Source organism: Lissotriton helveticus, chromosome 4_1 (genome assembly GCF_964261635.1).
Source record: "Lissotriton helveticus chromosome 4_1, aLisHel1.1, whole genome shotgun sequence".
In the NCBI taxonomy this organism is placed as follows: Eukaryota; Metazoa; Chordata; class Amphibia; order Caudata; family Salamandridae; genus Lissotriton; species Lissotriton helveticus.
The window spans coordinates 1425477079-1425502621 of record NC_136063.1 but is presented as its reverse complement, the minus strand read 5'-3'; the positions used below and the strand labels follow the sequence as shown (position 1 = coordinate 1425502621).

Here is a 25543-nt window from a genome sequence, read left to right as displayed (position 1 = left end):
ACATGCAGGTTACAGGCGCAGACAGACACAGGCACATATTCCAGGCGCAGACACAGGCACATTTTCCAGGGGCAGACACATGCACGTAACAGGCGCAGACACAGGCACATATTCGAGGCGCAGGCACATACACGTTACAGGTGCTGACAGACACAGGCACATATTCCAGGCGCAGACACGGACACATATTCCAGGCGCAGACACATGCGCATAACAGGCGCAGACACAGGCACATATTCCAGGCGCAGGCACATACACGTTACAGGTGCTGACAGACACAGGCACATATAACAGGCGCAGGCACAGGCACGTTACAGGCACAGACAGGCACAGGCACATATAACAGGCGCAGACAGACACAGGCACATATTACAGGTGCAGACACATGCACATTACAGGCGCAGACACAGGCACGTATAACAGGCGCAGGCACAGGTCCCCCTACCTGGCGCAGCCCCTCACTTACCGCCGCCGGCGAGGCTCCCGCCGCCAAGGGCCCAGCAGGGACGTCAGATGGGCCGGCTCGTGGGTCGGGCCCTTGGGGACCTCGTTGAGCAGGGACAAGCTGAAGTCAGACTCCTGGGATTGGCAGGAAGGCGGTCGTGCAGCAGCCCCTCAGCCGGCAGCGGGTAGGGCTCTTACTTGACATAGCCGCCCAGCAGCCCCCGGGCTCCAGGGGCAGGAGGCTGCCGTCCCCCGCTTCAGGCCGGGGCTCTCGGCGCACAGCTCGCGGTAGAAGCACTTGCTCTCCTCCACCCGGGCCAGCTCACAGGCGCAGCCGAACGACGGGCCGAGGTAGGGCTCGGGGTATCCATTGCAGGGCTCGGGGGCGCCCAGGGCAGGGAGCAGACATCTGCCCCCCCGAGGCGCAGAAGTTGGAGAAGTAGAAGGTGTCGCTGGTGTGGATGTTCACCAGAGGTCCCACAAAGCCCGGGTTCAGCAGATTGTGCTCATCCATTTCCGCGGGCAAGAGAAACCATAAAGAGCTCAGGCGAGAAAAAAAAAACAACCGCTCCACGCGCTCGCCATTTCTAAATAAGCCCCGTCCTTTGCAGACTGGGGGTGTGTGTTTTTCTTTCTCCCCTCTTCCCATTTGCTAGAATGTAAACAGGCGTGTTTTGACTTGTTGTTGTGTACATTCTAATGGGAAGAGGAGAGAAAGAAGCGAAAAAACACACCCCTCAATCCGAAAAAGACGGGGCTTAAATTCACAAACAAACCTCTTCTCCAATGGCTGGCCGCCGTTTAGGAAGCCAGCCAATGGAGAAGAGGGGCGGGTTTAAGCTCCATACTAAGAAACATAAAATCTCGCCAGAGAGACTGCGCAAGCACAGCCTACGCTAGCCAAAACCTAAAAAGGATTATTTAAGGTTGCATTTTATCTTGGATGTGAAGGTAGACCTATACTTTAAAAGTAGGCCAGATGAAATTAAGCAAATATGTTGAAAATAAATTAACTGAAATGATACTCAGCAATTATGTAGATTAAATGATTATTATTTTAATTATTTGTTGATTTACCTTAATTGTGAATCGGTAGATCAGTTTATTTGTTATTAAACTGCAATAATACATTTTATATTAGTTTTAATTCAAAATATTTCTTTTAACTGATTTAAATTTATTTTTTAACTTTTTTTATTTGTGAAATCAATTGTGTGTCTTTAAGAGTGATTGTATTTGATGTTATATTTAATGAATAAACGTATTCCTTAAATATGTGTCCATTTTTTAAAATATGTGTTTAAATATTTATTGATATGATTTAGGAGTGGGAATGGTAAATCTGACCCCTCACAAGAATAACATTTTCTCTACTGTTGCTTAGATTTGAGTGGGAATAGTAAATCTGACCACTCCAAAGTCCACCAATTTCCCTACTGTTGCTTAGGTTTCAGTGGAAAAAGTAGCTCTAACCCCTCCAAAGTCTAAGGGCCTTAATATGAGTGCAGCAGTACACATGACTGCTGTACTTGTGGTGGTGTTCCGACCACCACCACACTGTGGGCCTACCCGCAGCATTAGGAGTGTGGCAGTTGGACCATCATAGGATCTCTGCATCCATCAGGGATCCAGGATTGTCTGGCAGAGGTGCAGCATTTAGGAGCACTAGTATGCTGGTGGTGCTGTTGTGGCACCGCTGAGCATATTAGGAGTTGCCTGTCCATCACCCCTTTCATGTTTAGTTTAGTTTAGTTTAATAGTTTATAAAGCGCGCACCTCACCCTGGGGCATCGCGGCGCTATCCAGTCAAAACAACCTCCCTAAAGCTGAAAACGAGAATACTCTAGGTTAAAATAAGTAAGCTTTCAACTGTTTTCTAAAACCGTTGTAGCTGGTCATAGTACGCAGACCCAACAGGAGTTGATTCCAGTACTTCGGTGCCAGGTACAAGAAGGCTCTCCCTCCCGTCCTGACCAGTCGGATGCGCGGGGGCTGTAGCAAATGATGAGTTGTGGATCTCAGATGCCTACTAGGGATATATTTCCATATCTTGTTGCGTAGGTACATCGGGCCAGTCTCATTGACTGCTTTAAAGGTCAGGCAACAGATCTTAAAGAATGACCTCTTTTTTACTGATAGCCGATGAAGTTTCCTTAACAGTGGCGCTGAGGGAGAACCCGCTGGTTGATTGAAAATCATTCTAGCGGCAGTGTTCCACCTGTAGCTTGGCCATAAGCGTCTCCCCGACTTCCGCCAATAGAGCATTCCCGTAGTCCAATCGTGAGATGACCATATATAATATTTTCCTTAGTAGTCAGAGGGCATAATACCATGAGCTTGTGACTGCCGAGACTTGGGCATTCATATTTAAAGCTTGATCAAGCTTTAGTCCCAGACTTTTCACTATCTTTTTGGGTGATGGAGCAGTCCCTGTGGTAAATAAATAATTAATTACCGGTACTATTTTTGAATACATTAATGAAAACAGATAGCTCAATAAATAAGAGGCAGGATCCGAGGAATCTGAGTTGAACAGGCTTTAATCAGGCATAAGGGAAGGGACAGGATCGGAACAGCCTGAAATAGAATGACACGAGTGGCAGCTGCCACGTCTTATTAACAGTACATAGTATATATAGAAACACATTATAATTGCATTAGGCGTAACAAGTGACAAACGTAAGATAAGAATACATGGGCGTAAAAAGAAGGCGTGCACAGGGCGTGCACGAAGACATGTGATGTAGACGTCACAGAAGTGTCATGAAATGGGTGGATACATGGAGGGGGCTACCTGGGCAGCTGGAACCTTTAACCTAGTGGTGCGCGCAAACGGACTATGACGTGTATCTGGGGAGAACTGGGGGCTCTGACTTCTGCACTAGAAGAGGAGACGAAAGTCTGGGATGTCAGGACGACATGTACCTATAGCATATCTGGTATCTTGTGTTTGGAGTACATGTTGATAGAATCTAAAAGTTATCAGGGTAAAGGCTACTTGACACTAAGACTGGTGCATGCATATACTCTTCATGTATTGCGTGTGCTATGAATCTTCTATGGATATTAATACAGTAATTCACTTGCATGGAGACAGGAAGACTAGACTATAGCTGAAGATGTTTATGCGGTTCATTGGCTTAGGAATGCGAAGACGGAGAGCTGAACTAATAACTGTAGGCATAACATATTCTTGGCAGGCAGGCAGGCAGAGCCCGGACGGGCACCGCGCTGCGCGGCAGGAAGTAAGTGAAGGGTCAGGGATGCAGGTGGGGGCTGTATCGCTCCTCAGAGTGGGTTCAGGAGACGGGAGCTTGAATCTAGCGTCCGGGCCCTCATGAGGCCTAGAAACGGGGACAATTTGCTGAATTAACGTGCACAATGGAAAAGGGTGTCAACATAGGCCTAGAAGCTTAATTCACGTTGCTTTCACGGGCACTGAATAACTGGCATACTAACGTTGGACACAACTATAATTGCGTCTTTATTCGGTCATAGGGGAATACATGCATATTAATCATGCACATATAACATAGGATGGGGGACACGTAGGCACACAAGACAAGGCAAAATTCAATTTTCCTCATTCCCTCCTTGTGCCCTACGTTTCCATCAGGAAACATCAATATTCATGATACCATCTATCATTTCATATAGCATCATTTGCTCGTCTCGAATCTTCTTGGAACGGGACTTTGGACTAGGAATACAGGATGTAGCGCACAAGCCGCAAATCGCAGGGCCACATTGTAGACAGAGACAGCAACTGAATATGACCATTACTGCTATACCCAGGAATGACAATACTTTCCATCCCCAGGCAGATATTATACTCCAGAGCCAACCGGACCATGTCCAGGTGCCTGGATTCTGGTGCAACTGATGGGCAATTTTATGAAGTCTGGTTATAGCTGAATAAACAGACGGTGCGTTATTAGGAATGAAAATGCAGCAACTAGATCCGATGACTCTACAAGCTCCGCCCCTATCAGCCAGTATGACGTCAAGGACGAGACGATTTTGGAGCACGACAAATCTCATAGCAGATTGCTCCTCGGTTAAGTTACCTAGAGCGGAAGTAGTCTCATTCACTACTGCTTCAAGGGTTCTGGTTAGTCTACGTATTAGCTTACTATTCTGGACAGGACCTATGAAGAAAAAGAAACCTTTATTGAAGTCTTGGTATTGTTCTAAGGTAGTTTCAGTCTGATCGACAATTGGGGACTCGATCTCCCTTCTATGTCTGACGTGTACTAGATGTGTGTTTCTGTGATAATCGGATGGGGCTAGGAAAACTGGTGGCAGCAGGAAGGCAATGTAACATGTTCCATCCCAATCTTGGGGCAGACGTACATATGCGGTCTGACCACACACAAAATACGAATGACGTGAGGCTTTAAAAGTAGACTTCCCACTGTCACTATACTCGACCATAGTAGTACAATCACTATGTCCTAGATGTACAGAACCATTCTTTCTGACACATAATTCGCCTTTCACTGGTAGAACTGTAATAGCAGGCAAATCTGGAGTAGTCTCGGACTGAACATTCAAAACCATGAAATTTGAAGAATAATTACCTAGATCATATACTTCATTTTCTAGATCTAACCCTGTCCTATGGGAAAGACCTTCCTTGTCTGGGAAACATGTTCTATTCAGAAGGGACATATCGTTTGAGGATGACGTTAACGTGGACCATGCTCCACACGAACCATTGTGTGAAAACGGATAGGGAAAGAGTGGCAGAACTCCCTTCGGTGTCTGGAAAGGGGGGAGTCGACCACACACCCAACAATTTGTGGCATTGCTGGTCTGGTGTGAATAGTGTAACATTCGGATAAAGGTATTATTGCGCATGGCAAGACGATAGGATAACTCGTGAGGAGGCAGTTCACTAAAAGTGTGCTCTACTGTAACATTAGAAAACATATGCACATGTGAAACAGTAGGAGGAAAATATATATATAAAACATAACTTATGCCTGTAATCATAAAACTCAGAAATAATGTAATTAAAAGAGTAACAATGCATCGGCTTCGAAGAGCTTTGTGATAACGTATTCTCTTAGAGTTTCGACTAACTCTCTCACTATGTCGGTCTATCTCATACATGTCAGGAACCTGTCTAACCGCTTCACCCGAGAGGGACTTAGACAATTAAACTGGCTGACTTACTAGACCTTAATTTTTCTTTATACTCCTGCTGTGGAGTTTTCTCTAACAGGGGAAGTTTAGATTCAGTGTCTGGGCAGTCCTTGAGAACGGGGCAGTCTTTGAAAAATGTTTTTGGACGGAGTCCATGAAATCGCTTCACATGACTGGAGTGCAACCACCCCTTACGACCTTCGACCTTGATTGCAGTCCTTGTTGTTAGCAGGACGAGTCTTGGCTCCTTCCAGCGGGGCTCCAGCGGACTTGAACGATCGAAATTCCTTATGAGGACGAAGTCGCCTGGAACTACCTCGTGCGGTTTTACTTGAGTGTTGTCTGGAAAAGCAGCGGCAACCTGTGAACGACAAGAGAGTAGTGCAGACATCAAGGAAGCCAGGTAATCTGTCAGCATATTACTGTCAACATCAGTTATTGTACGTGGTCTAGGTGTACCCCACATGTTTGGGGGACGACCGAAAATGACTTCGAAGGGGGACAGACCTGAACGGGAGTGAGCGACCATTCTCATGTAAAAAAGGGCGACTGGCAGTGCTACCAACCAATCTACGCCTTTCTCTGCGCATACTTTGGCAATGCGGATCTTTAAAGTCTGATTATGTCTCTCAACGAGACCAGCTGCTTCCGGATGTCGTACACAGTGGAACTTCCACTGGTACCCTAACAGAAGGGATACTTGTTTCATGAGTTCGGATGAGAATGGCTGGCCGTTATCTGAATACACGACCCTCGGTAAACCGTAGCGGGGGAAGTACTCACGAACCAACTGCCTGGCAGTGGTCGCGGCAGTGTGATCTGGGACTGGATATGCTTCTGTCCACCTGGACAAAGCGCATACAACTACGAGGACATACTTGAAACCTCGACATCGCTCCATCTGAATATAATCCATCTGGTGGACTTCAAAAGGGTGGTCAGGAGGATGGAATCCACCTTGTTCCACCGGGACACCTTTACCTGGATTGAACTGACAACAGATCATGCAGGTACGCACTTTCTGCTTGGCGGTTGCTCGTAAATGCTTGTTAAACCACAGGTTCTGAATACTGTCTAACATGGCTTTTTCTCCTAAATGTGCTGGACTATGTGCGGTGTTAATAATGACTTGAACCATAGAGTCGGGGAGAAACCATGTGGCTTTTCCCTTCGTCAACCATCCCTGATCTGTCTGGACCCCTCCTTGTTCAGACCATTTCTTGATTTCATCGGGAGTAGCATGTGACTGTATGTCTAGCACGTCTTGTGTAGGATCCTTAACTGTCATACAAGTAGTCTGAACTGGAATGTCTGTCTGTGTCGTGTTAACTGGAATGTCTGGAGTCTGGGCTGTAAGCTTGGCTGTTCGATCTGCCAGGTCGTTACCCTGGGAAATGATGTCAGTGATTTTCGTATGTGCCTTGCACTTCATGATAGCGATAGCTGTCGGTAAATGTATTGCTTCTAACAGAGCTTGAATGAGGGGGCCATGCTGAATCTTGGTTCCATGAGAAGTCATGAAACCTCTCTCTTGCCAGAGTACTCCAAAGTCGTGTACGACTCCGAATGCATAACGTGAATCTGTGTATATGTTTACTTTCAGGTTCTTGGCTCGTATGCAGGCTTGGGTCAGAGCGACGAGCTCTGCTGCTTGAGCAGACAGGGTGTCAATACGATGTGTTTCTATAACTTCGGTCTCAGTAGTCACTGCATACGCGGCTACTAGTTCTCCTGTACTTGTTCTCATACATGAACCATCTACATAAAGCGTCAGGTCAGGATCAGGTAATGCAATGTCTGTCAAGTCTTGTCTTGGCTTTGTCATGGTGTTAACAACTTCCACACAGTCATGTGTGGCAGGATTTGAAGTAACTGAGGGTAACAGTGTAGCGGGATTTAAAATGTTGCAGCGTCTGATTTCTATGTATGGCTGAAACAGTGTCAGTTCATATCCTGTTAAACGTGCAATTGTCAAGTGCTGAGTCTGTGTTCGGTTTAAAAGAACTTCCACGGAGTGTGGAACTTGTACCGTCAGGGAGTGTCCTAACACTATGGAATCACTCTGTCTGATAGCTAGTGCTGTGGCTGCAACTGACTTGAGGCACGCTGGCAAAGCCTGGGCCACCGGATCTAATGTGCTAGAGAAATAAGCACAGGGTTTGTATTGTCCTGCTTGATCTTGTGTGAGAACAGATAATGCAGTACCATCACGTTCAGTGACAAAAAGTGTAAAAGGCTTACTGTAGTTCGGTGTTGCTAGAACAGGTGCTTGGCATAAAGCTTTCTTTAACTCATTGAAAACAAGTGTATGTTCTTGGGTCCAAGGGAGGACAGTCGATGTGGCTGCCTCCTGTGTCGTTAACTGTATCAGTGGTTTGGCTAGATATGCGTACTGAGGAATCCATTGTCTGCAGAAAGAAGTGAGGCCGATAAAAGCTCGTACCTCCTTCTGAGTCTTGGGCTGTGGAAGATGTGCTATTAACTGGATACGGTCTGGTGTCAACTGCCTACCCCTCTTGGACAGTAAGTGTCCAAGGTAGACCACTTGCTGGACACAGAATTGTAATTTCGAAGGGGACACCTTGTGCCCCATCTCGGCCAGGAAATACAAGACTGTAAGTGATGCACGTTCGCAGTCACGTTCAGAACGGGCTGTGATCAGTAGATCATCGACATACTGGAGCAGGGCAGTGTCAGTTGGCATGTGAATATTGTCTAGTTGTCTCTTAAGTGCTTGACTGTAAATACTAGGACTTTCTGTGAAACCTTGAGGAGCTCGTGTGAATTTATAGCTTCTTCCATTCAAACAGAATCCGAAAAGAAACTGGCTATCTGGATGAATGGGGACACTAAAGAATGCGTTCTTGAGATCAATAACAGTAAAGAACGTAGCTTCGGAATCAATGGCAGTCAATAGGGAAGAAATATCTGGAACCACTGGGTACTGGGGTATGATACATTTATTGAGTTCTCGAAGGTCAATCACTAATCGATAAACTGGAGGTGCATTTGGATCAGTACGTTTAAGAATCGGAATGATAGGAGAATTACATACATTGGAGTCAGTTTCTACAACCACTCCTTGAGCAATGAGCTCGTCAATAATTTTGGATAAGGCTGCTACAGCCTCAGGTGGCAATTTGTACTGTCGGATTCGTGGTAATACAACACCTTGTTTCAGAGTGACACGATAGGGTGTAATATGCATACAACCTACATCAGTTGGGCCTTGCGCCCATAAATGCTGTGGTACATTCACTAATCTTGGATCAAAATCACGTAATACATAATGACCTTTAAAATCTCGTAAGAACAGTCTCACTCCTTCTGGGGAGCAACAAATTACTGCTCCTAATTCCTTCAGGGTTTTAATACCTAATAAATTCTCTCGACAAGATTTCGTAAGTAACAAGTCAGTAGTTCGGGACAATGGACCAACTTCTAGGGAAACTGGTTTCGATATTTCATTAACAATAGGCTTTCCTGAAAATCCAAGGGAAACATTTCTTGAGCCTGAGAGTGGAGCCCCTGGAACCTCGTCATGACTGATGGTAGTCCTACTTGCCCCTGTATCAATCAGAAACTTTCTGTCTTTCCCTAATACTTGACTGTGTACATAGGGACCCTCTTGATCTACAGGAATTTCGATGAGAGGCAAGCCAACCTCCCTCTCTAGGCTGTTTCATGAATACTGCTGAAATTCTGGATACTCCGACTGTGCGTACTGGTACATCTGTTGTGTAACGTGTTGTGTGGCAGCTATAGGCTGCGGTACTGTAACTGTCTGTTGCGCGTTCTGCGGTGCTTGCGTATTCTGCGGAACTTGTTCTTGTCTAGGAGGACGTGGTATCTCTTTCGTCTTACCAGTAGCTATGTTATGTTTCAGAACTGCACATTCGTTTATATAATGACCTGGCTGTTTACAATAATTGCAGGTCCCTTTAACGGGAGCTGCAGGATGACTAGTTTGACTCGGACCCCTCCTCTGACTGTCTTGTGGAACAGACTGTGCAACTAGCACTTTCATTTTCGTGTCTTTCATACGTCTCCTTTCGTTTTCCTGCTCCTCCCTGATTCTGTTCTGGTGATACTGGAGCATCTGAAGCATTTGTGACGGAGTATTAGCTTGCCAAGTACTCTCGACTTTCAGTACTCGATTTTTACCTTGTGGACTTGAATTCTCAACTAGTTTGGTAACAAAAAGATGTGGATACGATTCACTACTTGTTTTCAGGCCGCTATTTATAATGAAACATTTCTCAAATCTAGAATAAAAATCACTAACGTCTTCATCTTGTTTCTGTGTACAGGCTGAGATAGCATCCCAGTCTTCCTTTTTCGTGGCTAGTAATCTTGGCAAGACTTGTATTAACAATTCGGGCAATGCTTTAGCTTTTTCCCCAAGACCAGTACCTGGAACTCGTGTGTTATCTTCAGTCTCTAATGCGGTCCAATCTATCTTTTTCTCTCCCACCTCCCACTCTTTTTCTTTAAGTTTTTCATATATGCCCGCAGGCAAAAGGACCTTTAACATTTTAATGATATCAGGATACGTGTATTCTCCCATACGGAGCATGTCCTTTAATTCACGGTGGAACCCTGCTGGATCTTTATCGTGACAGGGTATTAACTTTTTCATTTCCAGAAGTTCTATTTTCGTGATAGGGGTGTAAACAAATACTCGTTCTAGATCACCCCCCGCTCCCTTAACTGGGTGTACTTCTCGCAACGGATTCTGTCTGTCTATGTAGAATGACTTTCTTGCTGGGGGTGGAACAGGAACAAAGTGTGGATTCAGGAACGTTCTGTATTTATGGCGTTGTTCTAAAATGACACTAATTAAATCAGTACCTAGACCTTTCCATCTGTTTAGGAGTAACTCGCTCAGGACATCATACAAAGGACCTGGATCAGAATGCTGATCCTCATACAGTGTAATGAGGTACTGGATCATATACATACCCACCAGACGCTGCTCGGCTGGGGGCAGCTTCAGAAACATTTGGGCCACTATTTCATCTGGAAACGTGGTAGAATCACTAGTCCATCTGACTGCTGATCGGGCTAGTTCTTGTTCATGCATGGTACTAAGCTCATTATAACCTATTCGTAATTTTAGAATTTTATCTGTAGCCTGGAATACTTGTTCCAGAGAACACTGTTCTGGCACGGGAGGAGGAAAAACTTTCTTGTAATCTAGGCGTGAATGTCGGTCGGAAAATCTAGTTCTACCTACATACGATATTCTGTCGGGATTCTTGCTGTCTACCTCTTCACTGGAAGAGTCATTCTCTTTCTCGGTTGCTCTTATTGCTTTCTCCTTCTCGTGTATACGTAGAATTTCCTTACGAATTTTCCTGTACATACTTTCTATACTACCTTGTGTCTTGTGTTTTCCCTCGGCTATATTGTCACTCCATCTCGTCAGGGCTTTCATCTCGTCTTTGTCTTTATCAGGATAATCTTGTTCTCTTATTAAACAGTTAATCATAAATTGCAGAATCATACTTTGAATCTCGACCTTTCTGTGTGCCATAGCTTCGTGAATACTTTCTGAATTCTCCCCTGTACGGATAAAATGATATATTCTGTCTAGATGTTCCTTCATATCGGGCAGGGTGGCCAAAAAGTTGGCAACTCGTCTTAAACGTACTGAATACAATATCATGTGATCTTCACCTGGTACTGAATCATATATGCAGTCAGTAAGGTGCCGCTTGAGATCTGCGTATGTAGTCACTTTTGGCGTACGCTGTAACGCTGCTTCTCTCAGCGTCATTCGTTTTACTTGAGGCGGGGTGGTAGGAGCACCTCCCCCCGCTCCTCCTGAACTAGAATCGTTTATTAATACTGAATGTGCTGGTAAGGTGACTGGCAAAACACGTGGCGTGGACTGGTCCGGGGGTACTGGCACATGGACAGGGTTCCCGGGACCAGTGACTGGAGGAACAGGAATTACATTATTAACAGGGTGCTGAGGTTGAGCAGGCAGAATAGGATTTGCATATTCTGGGACAGTATCGTCCAAATAGGACGACAGAAATATTTCAGCTGCAGTCGGTTTATGACGTAGCTTAGTCGGGACCAAGGGTGGCGGTAAATTACAGGATGCTTCCGGGGTTGCCTTCGGCAAGCCCTCGGCAAGAAGAGGATACATACCTTTAATAAGGGCATTTCTCTGTCTGTCCGACTGTTCTGCTCTAACTCGTTCACCTTCTTCTAGAAGTTCCTTTTCTTGGGCTTTTTCTGAGGATTCCCTACTTAATTCTGCTTTTCTGAATTCTTTCTCGGATCTCCTGTGAGATTCTTTGCGCCATAACTCGATGGCGTCTTTCTGGGACTGTCTGGCTTTCTTTTTCCATAATGCTTCTTCTACTCGCATGATGCACTCGGCATCCCATGTACCTGATACAGGCCATCTATATTTCTCTTCAAGATCCTTCGTGTACTCCGCCCATAAGTCTAGATATAATATGGCATCTAAGCCATGCTTGTGATACATAAAATGACCAGGACTGTCCCTAGGAGGGACAGGAACTGCTTCTTCGAGTAACCCTTTTCTAGTTTTTATCTGACGTAATTTCGAAAACAGAGGCATTTTGGAGTCGTACTTGGGCTAAACACAATACACAATAAACACAGAAATGAAATGGCAAACAAATCACTCATACCACGACATAGAAATACATTAATAACAGTTCGAACAGAATACTACCTGATACACTGAAAACATAATACTTGAATTTCTCGAGAACAGACTTAATAGAAAAACTAGATGCACTGCTAAAACAGTACAGGAACTAGATGCACTGCTAAAACAGTACAGAACATACCGGTCTCATAAAGAGACACGTCATACCGTATCCACCTAGATGAATACTTCGGACTGGATCTGTGTACCCAAACCCATCGGACCAGGAACAAACTAATGAACCTGTCTAGATACTTCCCCCGCAACGGTACTCACCGGGAAGCAGAAACTGAAGGCCTCGGACTGGACTGGACTGCTACGACGTCTGGTTACTGCTACGCATGCGCTTCGAGCTTCGGGCTTCGGTTACAGGTGGGCCTCCGGATACCTCGGACCTTGCTCTCTCGGCTTGGGCTCTGGTTGGGACGAACCGCATTCCTCACTGCCTCGTCTGGATGCCGGACCGCAGTCTCCGTCTCCTCCGTGGGCCTGAGGGAGACTTAAAGCAGAAATAGCTGCACGTGCACGGTAGAGTTCCGTCACGGCTGTAGAAGGGTCAGGGGGCCTGCGTTACATCGCCGGCGCGTGGGGAAGGGGCTCGTACCTATTCGGGCGCCATTATGTGGTAAATAAATAATTAATTACCGGTACTATTTTTGAATACATTAATGAAAACAGATAGCTCAATAAATAAGAGGCAGGATCCGAGGAATCTGAGTTGAACAGGCTTTAATCAGGCATAAGGGAAGGGACAGGATCGGAACAGCCTGAAATAGAATGACACGAGTGGCAGCTGCCACGTCTTATTAACAGTACATAGTATATATAGAAACACATTATAATTGCATTGAATACAGTAGGCGTAACAAGTGACAAACGTAAGATAAGAATACATGGGCGTAAAAAGAAGGCGTGCACAGGGCGTGCACGAAGACATGTGATGTAGACGTCACAGAAGTGTCATGAAATGGGTGGATACATGGAGGGGGCTACCTGGGCAGCTGGAACCTTTAACCTAGTGGTGCGCGCAAACGGACTATGACGTGTATCTGGGGAGAACTGGGGGCTCTGACTTCTGCACTAGAAGAGGAGACGAAAGTCTGGGATGTCAGGACGACATGTACCTATAGCATATCTGGTATCTTGTGTTTGGAGTACATGTTGATAGAATCTAAAAGTTATCAGGGTAAAGGCTACTTGACACTAAGACTGGTGCATGCATATACTCTTCATGTATTGCGTGTGCTATGAATCTTCTATGGATATTAATACAGTAATTCACTTGCATGGAGACAGGAAGACTAGACTATAGCTGAAGATGTTTATGCGGTTCATTGGCTTAGGAATGCGAAGATGGAGAGCTGAACTGATAACTGTAGGCATAACATATTCTTGGCAGGCAGGCAGGCAAAGCCCGGCCGGGCACCGCGCTGCGCGGCAGGAAGTAAGTGAAGGGTCAGGGATGCAGGTGGGGGCTGTATCGCTCCTCAGAGTGGGTTCAGGAGACGGGAGCTTGAATCTAGCGTCCGGGCCCTCATGAGGCCTAGAAACGGGGACAATTTGCTGAATTAACGTGCACAATGGAAAAGGGTGTCAACATAGGCCTAGAAGCTTAATTCACGTTGCTTTCACGGGGACTGAATAACTGGCATACTAACGTTGGACACAACTATAATTGCGTCTTTATTCGGTCATAGGGGAATACATGCATATTAATCATGCACATATAACATAGGATGGGGGACACGTAGGCACACATGACAAGGCAAAATTCAATTTTCCTCAGTTAAAATAAGTAAGCTTTCAACTGTTTTCTAAAACCGTTGTAGCTGGTCATAGTACGCAGACCCAACAGGAGTTGATTCCAGTACTTCGGTGCCAGGTACAAGAAGGCTCTCCCTCCCGTCCTGACCAGTCGGATGCGCGGGGGCTGTAGCAAATGATGAGTTGTGGATCTCAGATGCCTACTAGGGATATATTTCCATATCTTGTTGCGTAGGTACATCGGGCCAGTCTCATTGACTGCTTTAAAGGTCAGGCAACAGATCTTAAAGAATTACCTCTTTTTTACTGATAGCCGATGAAGTTTCCTTAACAGTGGCGCTGAGGGAGAACCCGCTGGTTGATTGAAAATCATTCTAGCGGCAGTGTTCTGCACCACCTGTAGCTTGGCCATAAGCGTCTCCCCGACTTCCGCCAATAGAGCTTTCCCGTAGTCCAATCGTGAGATGACCATATATAATATTTTCCTTAGTAGTCAGAGGGCATAATAACATGAGCTTGTGACTGCAGAGACTTGGGCATTCATATTTAAAGCTTGATCAAGCTTTAGTCCCAGACTTTTCACTATCTTTTTGGGTGATGGAGCAGTCCCTAACTCTTGTGGCCACCAATCATCTGACCAGACTTCAGTAGCTTTACCTAGTAGCATCAGTTTGGTTTTATCCGGATTCAACTGGAGATAGTTTGCAGTCATCCAGTTTGCAATGGTAAGCATTCCTTTGGCAAAACGTATTTTGTCTAAAGCGGGGTTTGATCCGATATTAAAGATCAACTGCGTATCGTCTGCATAGGAGACGATACCAAAACCTAATTGCTCCACAATCCTCGCCAGTGGGGCCATGTATAAATTAAAAAGTGTCGGGCTCAAACAGGAGCCCTTTGGCACTCCTCTGTTTAGGTGATATTTTTTTGATGAGTAGGGGCCCAGTACCACCATTTGGAATCGCCCTGAGAGAAAGTTGTTAAGCCACTTGAGTGCCATTCCGTTTATCCCTGCTTCCATGAATCTCTCCGCCAGCCTACGGTGCGGGATGGTATCAAAGGCTGCGGAGAGATCCTATAGAACTAGGATTGCTGACCCTCCTGCATCGACAGTAAGTCTTAGCGAATCTGTTATCTCTAGAGTCGCCATCTTGGTACTGAACCCAGGTCTAAAACCTGACTGCGAAGGGTCCAAAAGCTGGTTTGCCTCGAGATAAGAACTTAACTGCCGGTTAATAATCCCTTCAAAGATCTTATTGAGAAGAGGCCGGAGGGAAATAGGTCTATAGTTTCCTAGGGAGGTAGGATCCGCCGAGGTTTTTTTTTAAATCGGGCGTACATGGGCTTCCTTCCATATTGGAGGGATCATGCCCGTGAGGATTGACAGGTTGAAAATATCTGTGATTGATTGAACACAGCTGGAAGCCAGCAGCGTCATAATCCTTGGTGAGCAGATGTCACTCAAAGAGCCCCACTTGGCTGTCCTTAAGCCTTTCAAGACCTCCTCATTTGTAATTGGTGAGAAGCTGCATAAGGAGCAGGCTGCAGTTTCAACCGTCCTTTCTAACAAATTTTGCACTCCCTCACCGGGAGGATCAGGCATGGGGAAGTTTTCATAGATTTTAGAGATTTTATTGTGAAAGAAGTACGCTAGGGAGTCACATAGCTCCTGTGACTCCACTGTGGCCTGACTACATACTGTAGGGGCTACAAACTCCTTCACTATCCCAAACAGAGCTTTGGAGGTGTTGGGAGCGCTATCTATCTGAGTCGTGATAAACATCCGCCTGGCCTCTTTCATTTTTAAGTGGTATTTGGCCAGCGCCTGTCTATACGAAGTTTTATTATCATTGGACTTGTTCGCTCTCCATCTTCTTTCCAAATCTCTGCAGCGAGCTCTATCATGTTTTAATTTCATTGTGTACCAGGGGGCCGAGACCCTCCTAGTTGAGATATTTTGCTTCTGTAAGGGAATAATAGTATCCAATGCCGATTCCAAAGCCAGATTGAAGGCCTCCAATTTGGCCCCTACCTCACTAGCAGTGGGGGCGAGTTCAGTGGGAAAGACCCCCTCAAAGGCTTCTGCAGTGAGCCTGCCATGAAAAGGGTGGCGAAGCAATCAAAAGGGCCCTAAAAGGGCCTCCTGCTGCTGCTGGGCCTGAGGCAGCATGTGGGGGGGGAACATGTTGTGCCACTCTGGGTTTGCAGCCCCTGTTCCTGCACAGTATGGCATGCATGCCACACCGTGCATGAAGGTGCAGTTGGTGCTCTGATAGTGGCGGTCTGCATGAATAAATGATTGAATGAACAAAGGATTTGTAGAGCACTGGAATCACCCCCAGAGAGGTATCTTTTTCCTAATAGTGGAAGGAACAAAGGTGGGAGGCACAATCTGTTATTGAAAAGTTCAGTTTTCAGAAGTTTCCTCAACTTAAGAAAATTCAGGCCCTTGCGTAATGAGACGAGAAGCTAATTTAAAAATTGCGTGTCAAGTTAGTCAAAGGTTTTGCCACTGGCCCGTAGTTTATCAAAGCAAGGGATAACTAGCAAAGCCTTCTCTCCAGAGTGCAGAGATCTTCTAGGAAGGTAGTGGATGAGTTTTTCCACCAGATCACTGGGCTCCCTATCATTCATTTTTTATGGACCAAGCAGAAGATTGTAAACTTAGGGGTATATTATCAAGGGGTTTTATCTCCGCTTTTTTGGCTTTAAAAGCCAAGAAAGCGGAGATAAAATTATCTCCCTATTACCAAGCTGTCGCTAACACCAGTTAGCGACAGCTAATAGGAGATAGCGACCATCATGGGCCCCACTTTGCATGTCAGTGATATTTATCACTAATGATATGCAAAGTGGGCGTGCCAAGATGTTAGCGACTGGAAACAGTCGCTAACATCGCTATCTCCTATTACCAACTTTTGGAGATATTTGCGCTAAGGGCGAATATCTCCAAAAGCTAACACCTGCCCTGAGCAGTTCTTAGCCATGTTATCCAATGGGAGGTGGATAACATGGCTAAGAGCATTTGCTCGATAATGCATGAATATCGCTGACTTTTCAGCGATATTCATGCATTGCAGGCGTTTTTTATCGCATTTGCGATAAACCTTGCTAATAGCAAGGTTTATCTGCGATAAAAATCGCCGATGTGCGGCGATAATTTTTGTCTCTAAACAAGTTAGAGACAAAAATTATCGCTAGTTGTTGATAATATACCCCTTAATTCTTTCATGGATGGGGAGCCAATAGAGGCGTCTCAATAATGACAGAGAAGCTGATCTAGCAGGCATATTAAGAGCCAGATGCACTGCAGTGTTCTGGACTACTTGCCGCCTGTTTAGCACAGTAGTGTTTGCAGCAGCCAAAGGTGCATTACAGTAGTCAAGTCGGCTGATTACCAGAGCTTGGATCAAGGTCTTGCATACTGATTAAGGGAGAAGGTGGAACACTCTCCTTAAAAGCTTCAGCATGTGAAAACAGGTGCCTGAAGTGGTAGCCACTTGATCTTTCATAGATAAGGAGTGGTCCAAATAAACTCCAAGACTTTTTGCCTTGGTTGTAGGGGTGGGGCTTGGGGCTAACTCTGACAGCCACCAATCGGGGGGCCACAGAATTTGCGCTTTGCTGAACAGATGTATTTCTGTTTTATCAGCATTCAACTGAAGAAAATTATTTGTCATCCAGTCAGAAATATCATGCATACCGTCTGCAAAGAGCTATTTTGTCACCACCTCATTATTATAAAACAAAAGAAGAAGTTGTGTATCGTCTGCATATGAAAAGGGAACAAAGCCATGATCTCTGATGATATTTGCAGATGGGCCACATATATATTAAATAATGTAGGACTAAGGCACAAGTCCTGAGGAACCCCCTTCGTAAGGGATTTAGCACAAGAGCGAAAGGGACCCATTTGACGGTTTGTGGGCACTGCTCTAAAAAGCTGGAAAGCCTTTGAAGAGCCAGCTCTCCATACCAAGATCTATCAGTCTTTGCAGAAGCCTATGGTGGGCTACAGTATCGAAGGCTGCAGGCAAGTCCAACAGCACTAATGATACTGCTTTGTTAGTATCTAGGTAAAGTTTAGTGAAGTCCGGGACACGAATATGGGTCAATTCAGTAGAGTATCTTGGTCTAAAACCAGACTGTGAAGGGTCAAGACATAATTGAAAATCAATATGTTCCATGATCTTCGAGTTGATATATCCTTCCAAAAGTTTAGTCATGAGCGGAAAGAGTGAAATGTGGCAGTAATTAGATTGCTCTGTATAAGGCACATTAACCTTTTTACAAATCGGAAGGATTTGAGCTGATATCCATACATGGGGCACTTTCCCCTCACACAGGGAGTTGTTAAATAAGGTGCATAATGAAGCGGCAATATGCTTTGCTAATGAGGCAAACAGTCTGGCTGGCATAATGTTAGTAGGGGAACCTGCTTTAGCCATTTTTAGCTTCTCTTCCACTTTAGAAACCTGCAGAGGTGGAAAGCCTGCTAAGACGATGTCTTTCTTTCTATAAGCTATAGAAGAAGGAATGGAAGTGTCTAAAGTACTGGAGTCCTTAGGACATTTGTCATAGATTTTTTCAAATTTTTCTTTAAAATAAATTGGAGATATCATCATATAAAATCTGAGATGCAGGGATTGGGTTAGCGCAGGCAATTGGAGAAGTAAATGATTTAGGAATCTTATAGAGTTCCTTAGTAGAATTGCCCACTTGGCTTAATTGCGCATAAATATATTCTTTCCGTGTTATCTTAATGTTTTTATGGTAGGGAGTTATAGCCGTTTTAAATATTTCTTTCTCTGCCTGCGATTGAGTTATTTGCTAGATTTTTTCCAATTTTTTACACTTAGATTTCTCCCTACATAGTTCAGGACTGAACCAGACTGCATGCTTTCATTGGGATTTGGGCTGCTGTGTCTTGAGTGGCAACAAAGTGTCTATGGCTACCATTATAGCTTGATGGAGTTCATTAAGTTTAATATTAATATCCCCGGGCTTATCAAAAGAAGGCGGTATGAACTACTGCGAGAACGTATTTTCTGAAATGTTATGCCATTGTCTTGTACTATTACCAGTAGAAGGGATGGGGCGCCAATTAGATGAGTACAGATTAGGCTCTTCTTTATCCTAACAGACCACCGCTGTCAGACCACCACAGGAGCGCCTGCCAGACCAGTACTGAAATCCTTATCTGGCCGGCAGCAGAAACATGGCTTTGGTGGTCCTACAGCGGACAGAATGTAGCACCGTCTGCTGTAGGGCCTCCAAAGTCGCAATAAGGTCCTAGGACTTTTTTGACTGTTGCTTAGATTGAAGTGGAAATTGAAAAATGACCACTCCAAAATATGACACTTTCCTTACTGCTGCTCAGATTGGAGTGGGAATAGTAAGTCCAGCTGCTCCAAAGTTAGACACGTTCCCTGCTGTTAATTAGTTTGGAGTGGGAATAGCACATCTAACCCCTCCAAAGCCTATCATTGTCTGTACTTTTGCTCACTTTTTTATGCGAACAGTAAATCTGACACCTCCAAAGTCCAACACTTTGCCTGCTTTTGCTTACTTTGAACTGTGAATAGTAAAGATAATCCCTGCAAGGTCCAATACTTCCTCTACTTTTGCTTAGACTGGATTGAGAATAGTAAATCCGACCCCTCCAAAGTTCAACATTTTCCCTACTGATGCCTAGATTGGAGTAGGAAAGGAATAGTGAATCTCCACCCTCCACTGTACAAAATGTTCCCTATTGCTGCTTATGTTGGAGTGAGAACAGCAAATCTGACCCCTCCAAAGTCCAAAACGTTCCCTACTTTTGCTTATATTGGAGTGGAAATAGTAAATCTAACCTCTCCTGCATCCAAAATGTTCTCTACTTTTGCTTATGGTCAAGTGGGAATAGTAAACCAGATCCCTGTAAAGTTCAACACACTCTCTATTGTAGCTTGGGTTGGAGTGGGAATAGTAAATCTGACCCTTCAAAGTCCAACATTGTCCTTACTCAGACTTACATTGGAGTGGGAATAGTAACTCTGACCCTTCCAAGCCTAGTACACTTCCTACTTTTGCTTACATTGCAGTGGAAATAATAAAATTGACACATTTGAAACCCAACTCTTTCCCAACTGCTGCTCAGATTAGAGCGGGAACAGTACGTTTTTTATATGTTGTGCTTGATATTATTATTATTACTTTTCATTAATATTTGTTATTATTTATGAATAATTAATAATTAGATTTTTTTAAACGTTTATCATACTTTGAAATTATTTTGATTGCTGCATTTTTAGGCTACGTTTGTAAGTTAAATATATTTTAGAATATATTTATATTAGGTTGGCTTTAACACTGATTATATTTTTTAAGTTAACATACATTTTAAAGTCAATATAGAATGCATAATGGTTCAAATGATGTGCATACTGATGATATTATGGTCTTCTATATTTTTGTTGTCAATATTTTTGACTTTACATGCAAAGCGTATATAGTCCATATTTGTGTTCTCAATATTTGTGGGCAGTGATAGTTTGTCAAATAACCCTTAAATGGAATCACTTGCATAACTTTTTGTTTATTGTTTATGCATGTTTCACCATACTGCTGAATATATGTTAAGTCCAGTTTGCAACTTGGTATTAATCTCCTTCACAAGGCTCAGGGGGCATGGTTTCTACATAAAAATTAACAAACTACTTAAAATTCGTTCACAAAGCTGCAACACCTCAAGTGGGTACAAGGTGGTCTTCTTGAGTCAAATTCAGCTAAAGTCTCTACAATCCTGCAGTACCTCAAGTCATGATTAGAGGTCCCTTTCGAGTTAGATGCCAAAGCCTAAACATTCTTTAATGAAGCTGATGTACCTCAAATTGTTACTAAGCACCTATCTCAAGTTGGATGCTAGTAAAATTTAGGTTCACAATTCTGAGGGAGTGTGGTTCATCGTGAAAATTTGCATGAACACTTTTGCTATTTTAATGATTTGTGCTTACTTTATAAAGGAAAAATAAATATGCTTAAGTAGTTTATGATAATGAGTTAGTAATGCAGATTTCAATTCATTTCTAGATTTTTAGCTAAGTAAATTGACACTATATCATGCATAGGCACTACCAGTAAAAAGTAAACAAAAGGGCCTTCAAATGTTTTACATTTATTTTTTAGGTGGTTGTATACAGTGTTTAAACAAAAAAGCAGCCACTAAAACTAAGGCTGAAGTCCACTTTCATATATGATGTTATGTGGTGGGGAGAGCATAAGCACAAGTAGTGAGATTCCCTCGTAGTAAAAGTCCAAAAAAACAGGTAGTCAAAAGGGAAAAATCTAAGGGGAATAAATAGGCAGAACCCATTTGGTGCACGCACTTTCCCAAGTTTCATATTACAAATACCCACATATTAATGCAGGGTTTACTGTATACATCAACAGTCAGGTGATATATACCTCACATTTCACAGTCATATTATGCTGACTTCTTCCTCATGCTAAAAGAGTTGGTGCTGGAGATGAACGATTGCCCATTTTATATCAAGCATTTACAAACTGGGACCTGTGATGCATGACCTGGGCACCAGCAAAGGTGAAAATAACACCAATTCAGAAAGTTAAAAAAACCAAAAAACAACCTAAGTGTACAATATTAACAGGTGACCAGTATTTCATAAAGAGATCCAGAACATTCAGGCTCAATTAGACTACAGGATCTATTCAGATTAAAAGTTTCTTCCCCGCTGGGGTTTAATATTGTAGAGTAGTGATTCTTAATCTTTTGACTTCTGTGGACTCCTATTTAATCATTACTGGAATTTAAGGGCTCCCACTAAACAATTGTTGGAATCTGGGGACCCTGGTGCAAGCAATTTCTATGATTTGACTGCAATTCAATTCACAAAAATATGGAACCAACCATTCATCAAACCAATACACATATGATGAAATATTTTTTTTAATTCACAAATAATCTTTTTTTTAAATCAAGGTTTTAATTGTAATGGGAAGTTCGGAGCTTATCTAAACTCAATTGAGGCCACCCACTGGCCATATTATGTTAGACTTGACCCCCTTGGGTGGCAATACATGTAAGAAAGTGCCCCTTTTTGTGTGGTTGCCCTCCACTTTTTGCCTGATGTTGTTGCTCTTTGACTAAATGTGTTCTGGGGTCCTGCCTACCAGGTTCCCAGTGCCTATATACTTTCCCTAAATCTGTACCGTTGCGCACCCAAAATTGGCAACTCGCTGGCCACATATAAGTAACTTTTAAAAATTACCGTGAGTACCAAGGGCACTGTGACCAGAGAAGGCCTCTAAGGGCTGCATCACTTATTGTGCCACCCTTAGATGCCCTGTACCTTTAACCTACACACTGCTGGCTGAGTATTTTGGTGCAGAGCAATCTGAAGAGTCAACATGGCACGCATTCGGGAAACAGCCTTTACAATAGAAGCATTACAACGCATGCCATTACAGCCCATGGCTTTACAACATGAAAGGCTTGTTGCAGGGTGTAGAAGGTGTTGGAGTTAACTACAACACCTTCCCTACTGTTGCACACACTGGAGTTGGAATAGTAAATTATACTATTCCAACTTCCAGCGCACCCCAACAGAAATTCGTGGTAAAGGTGTGCATTTTAACAGCATGCGTTGTAATGGCATGCGTTGTAACATCATACAACCCACTCATTCCTATGTGCCATGCCTACAATCCACTGCCATGGCATAGGTAAGCCACCCCTCTAGCTGGGTGCCCTATACCACTGGTGAGGGTATAGGTGCCTGAGCCCGGTACTCCTACAGTGTCTTTGTCCATATTTAGACATTGTAAGTGCAGTAACAGCCATAAGGAGTATACGGTCTGCGAGTTTGTCATTACAAACTCCACAGCACCATAATTGCTTTACTGAACTCTGGGAAGTTTGATAACAAACTTCTAAGCACATTAAACCCACACTCATACCAGTGTGGGATTTAATGAGAAATACACTCATATGCCATCTTAGATATGCCCCCTGTAAAACAACCTGACTCTAGTGTCCTGACTGAGTGGCTGCTCATCAGCTGCCACCACCAGACATGTTTCTGGACCCCTGGGTCATGAGCCTTCCGCTCTCGGGGTCCTGAAACAAAGCACATCCTGGGTCAAGGTGCCAAGCCTCCTCCGTCAGGATGGGCAGGGTCAACGAAGGGGAAGCTTTAAAGGCTTGCCGCCTTTGTAAGCTGACTCAGCCCTTTGCTGCTCCCAGCAACTGTCCCCCACCAGTTCTGACCCCCACTTTAGGTGGGAGTATTGGTGGGAAAACCAAGATAGGAGGAGAGGTGTGCCCACCTTTGCCAACCTCACCCTCAGGTAGGGGAGGCGAGGCAAAGCACAACTCTTAGTCCCTGCCATCTTGAAGTGAAGCTTCTGCCCCCTCCCACTGGAGGATGGCATAAAATAGGGGGCGTACCCACCCCAAGGAAGGGACCCATTGGTCCCTATCTGTACCTGCCTGAAAAACCCCTAAATGTAGTATTTAGGAACAACCCCAAACCTTGCCTCCTCAGACAAGAAGAAACAACAATAAGAAGAACCAAAGAGCCGTGTTGAAGGAAGAAGAGGAGGAAACCAACTGACTTGGCCTCAGCCCTACCAGCCTGTCCTGACCTCGACCTGCTCCAGCGAAATCCTGGTGTGTCCTGCAGCCAGGAGCCCCCGAACCTGGACGCTTTGCCTTGCTTTCCCAAACCAGACTTTGTCTCCCATGAGCACTGGATTTGTTCACCAACTGACTCTGGCTTCGGCCAAATCCACACATCTGCACCACTCTGTACTCAATGCCCACAGCCCTAGTTCGAGTGGCCCAACACCACGAGGAGTCTGCCAGGTGATCCTGACTGGGGATCTGGTGATCCCTGACCTACCTAAAGTCTCCAGCTGACCCCTGCAGCCCCTTTCCGGAAGATTCCCTGACCGGAGCTGGTAAGAAAAACCCAATGCCAAAAGATATGCCTGCTCCCGACGCCTCTCGGCCTTTGATGGCTCAATTCACGGTGTTCCAGCATCCATCAACATCCCAACTTACCTCTCCAACTGGTGGTCACCTCCAGAAGATCATCGTCTCTGAGCCTGTGGTGTTTGTTGCAACAGGAGAATCCCCATTGAAAACAGCAGGGCACCCAATGCCAAAACAGCAACCTGCACTTGCCCCCCCATTTGCCACTGTAGTTGCACTTTGTGTGCTGCCTTGAACCTCCCTGTGCCCTGAGCTTAAGTCCAGGAGCTTTGCTCCCACAACTTTGTGGCCTGCTTGTGAGCAGTCACCAATTGGAGGCCCCCTAACCCCATTGGATAACATTGTGCCTCAGCACTCTGCACCTGGCACCCTAGTGCCACTGAGGGTGCTTTGAGAGTGCATCCTTGACCCTGTGGGAACCCTTGTTCTAATCCCAGAAACCCAACTCCCAAAACCAGGTACTTACATGCAAACCGATAACTTAATTTCCTCCCATAGGATTGCATTAACTGCTTTTCTGTGAGAAACGTTCTAAGTGTGGAGTTGAAACATTTAATGAAAAGGTCAGAAGCTGTATATTTACAAAAAAACGACTTACTAACCTTTTGTTTAGGAAATGTCCCAGTGTGATGTCTAGGCATTTCACACTTAGTAGAAAAAGTAACTTAAAAAGTAATCTAAAAATGTATCATACAGTAACTGCAAAGTAACTGAAACTGTATCTGAATAATTGACCTACCTCTATCCACATCAATTACATACAATTGCATTAAACTGTATTATTCCTGCAAAGTATTATTTCACTTACCTGTACCAGGCCTGACTTGGTTCTAGAAATACGATACAAATAAAAAATATTTTTACACAAACGAATTTGTCTGAGTTCAGTCTTTGTGTGTGACATCATTTCTTGCCTGAGTGTGTACAATAAATACTTAGTACTACCCTCTGATATAGCCTTACTGCTCGCCACACTACCACAAATAGAGAGTAAGGTATTACCTATTTTTACCTCTGCCTACCTTTGGGGATCCATTGGACTCTGTGTACACTATACCTTACTTTGGTATAGTATATACAGAGCCAGCTCCTACAATTCGTAAAACATTTTGTCTTTTCCCCTACTATTTTGCTGAATTTGTTTTTAACAGCTTTAGTACTCTGTGCCCCTTACCATTGCTAACCAATGCTAAAATGCTTGTACTTTGTCATTTATTCAGGGGAAATAACCATCTAACTAGCCAATCTAATTTGCTTGTAAGTCCCTAGTATAGTGGATCTTCATGTATCCAGGGCCTGTTAATTAAATACCACTTTTGCCTGCAGCACTTATTGTGCCAACCCTTTGAAAGATGTCTCAGGCCTGCCATGGCAGCCTGTGTGCAGTTCTAAAAATAAACCTTTTGCCATACCTAAACCTTCCTTTTTAATACATATACGTGGCCCCTAGGCTATGCCCTCAACAGACCATAGGGCAGGGTACAGTGTATTTAAAAAGTTGG

The 25543-nt window shown here is 44.3% G+C and overlaps 1 pseudogene; it reads right to left on the bottom strand.

The window, feature by feature from the left end:
* Window positions 1-458: 458 nt before the first annotated feature.
* Window positions 459-958, bottom strand: LOC144828165 (homeobox protein Hox-C12 pseudogene; annotated as a pseudogene).
* Window positions 959-25543: the final 24585 nt, after the last annotated feature.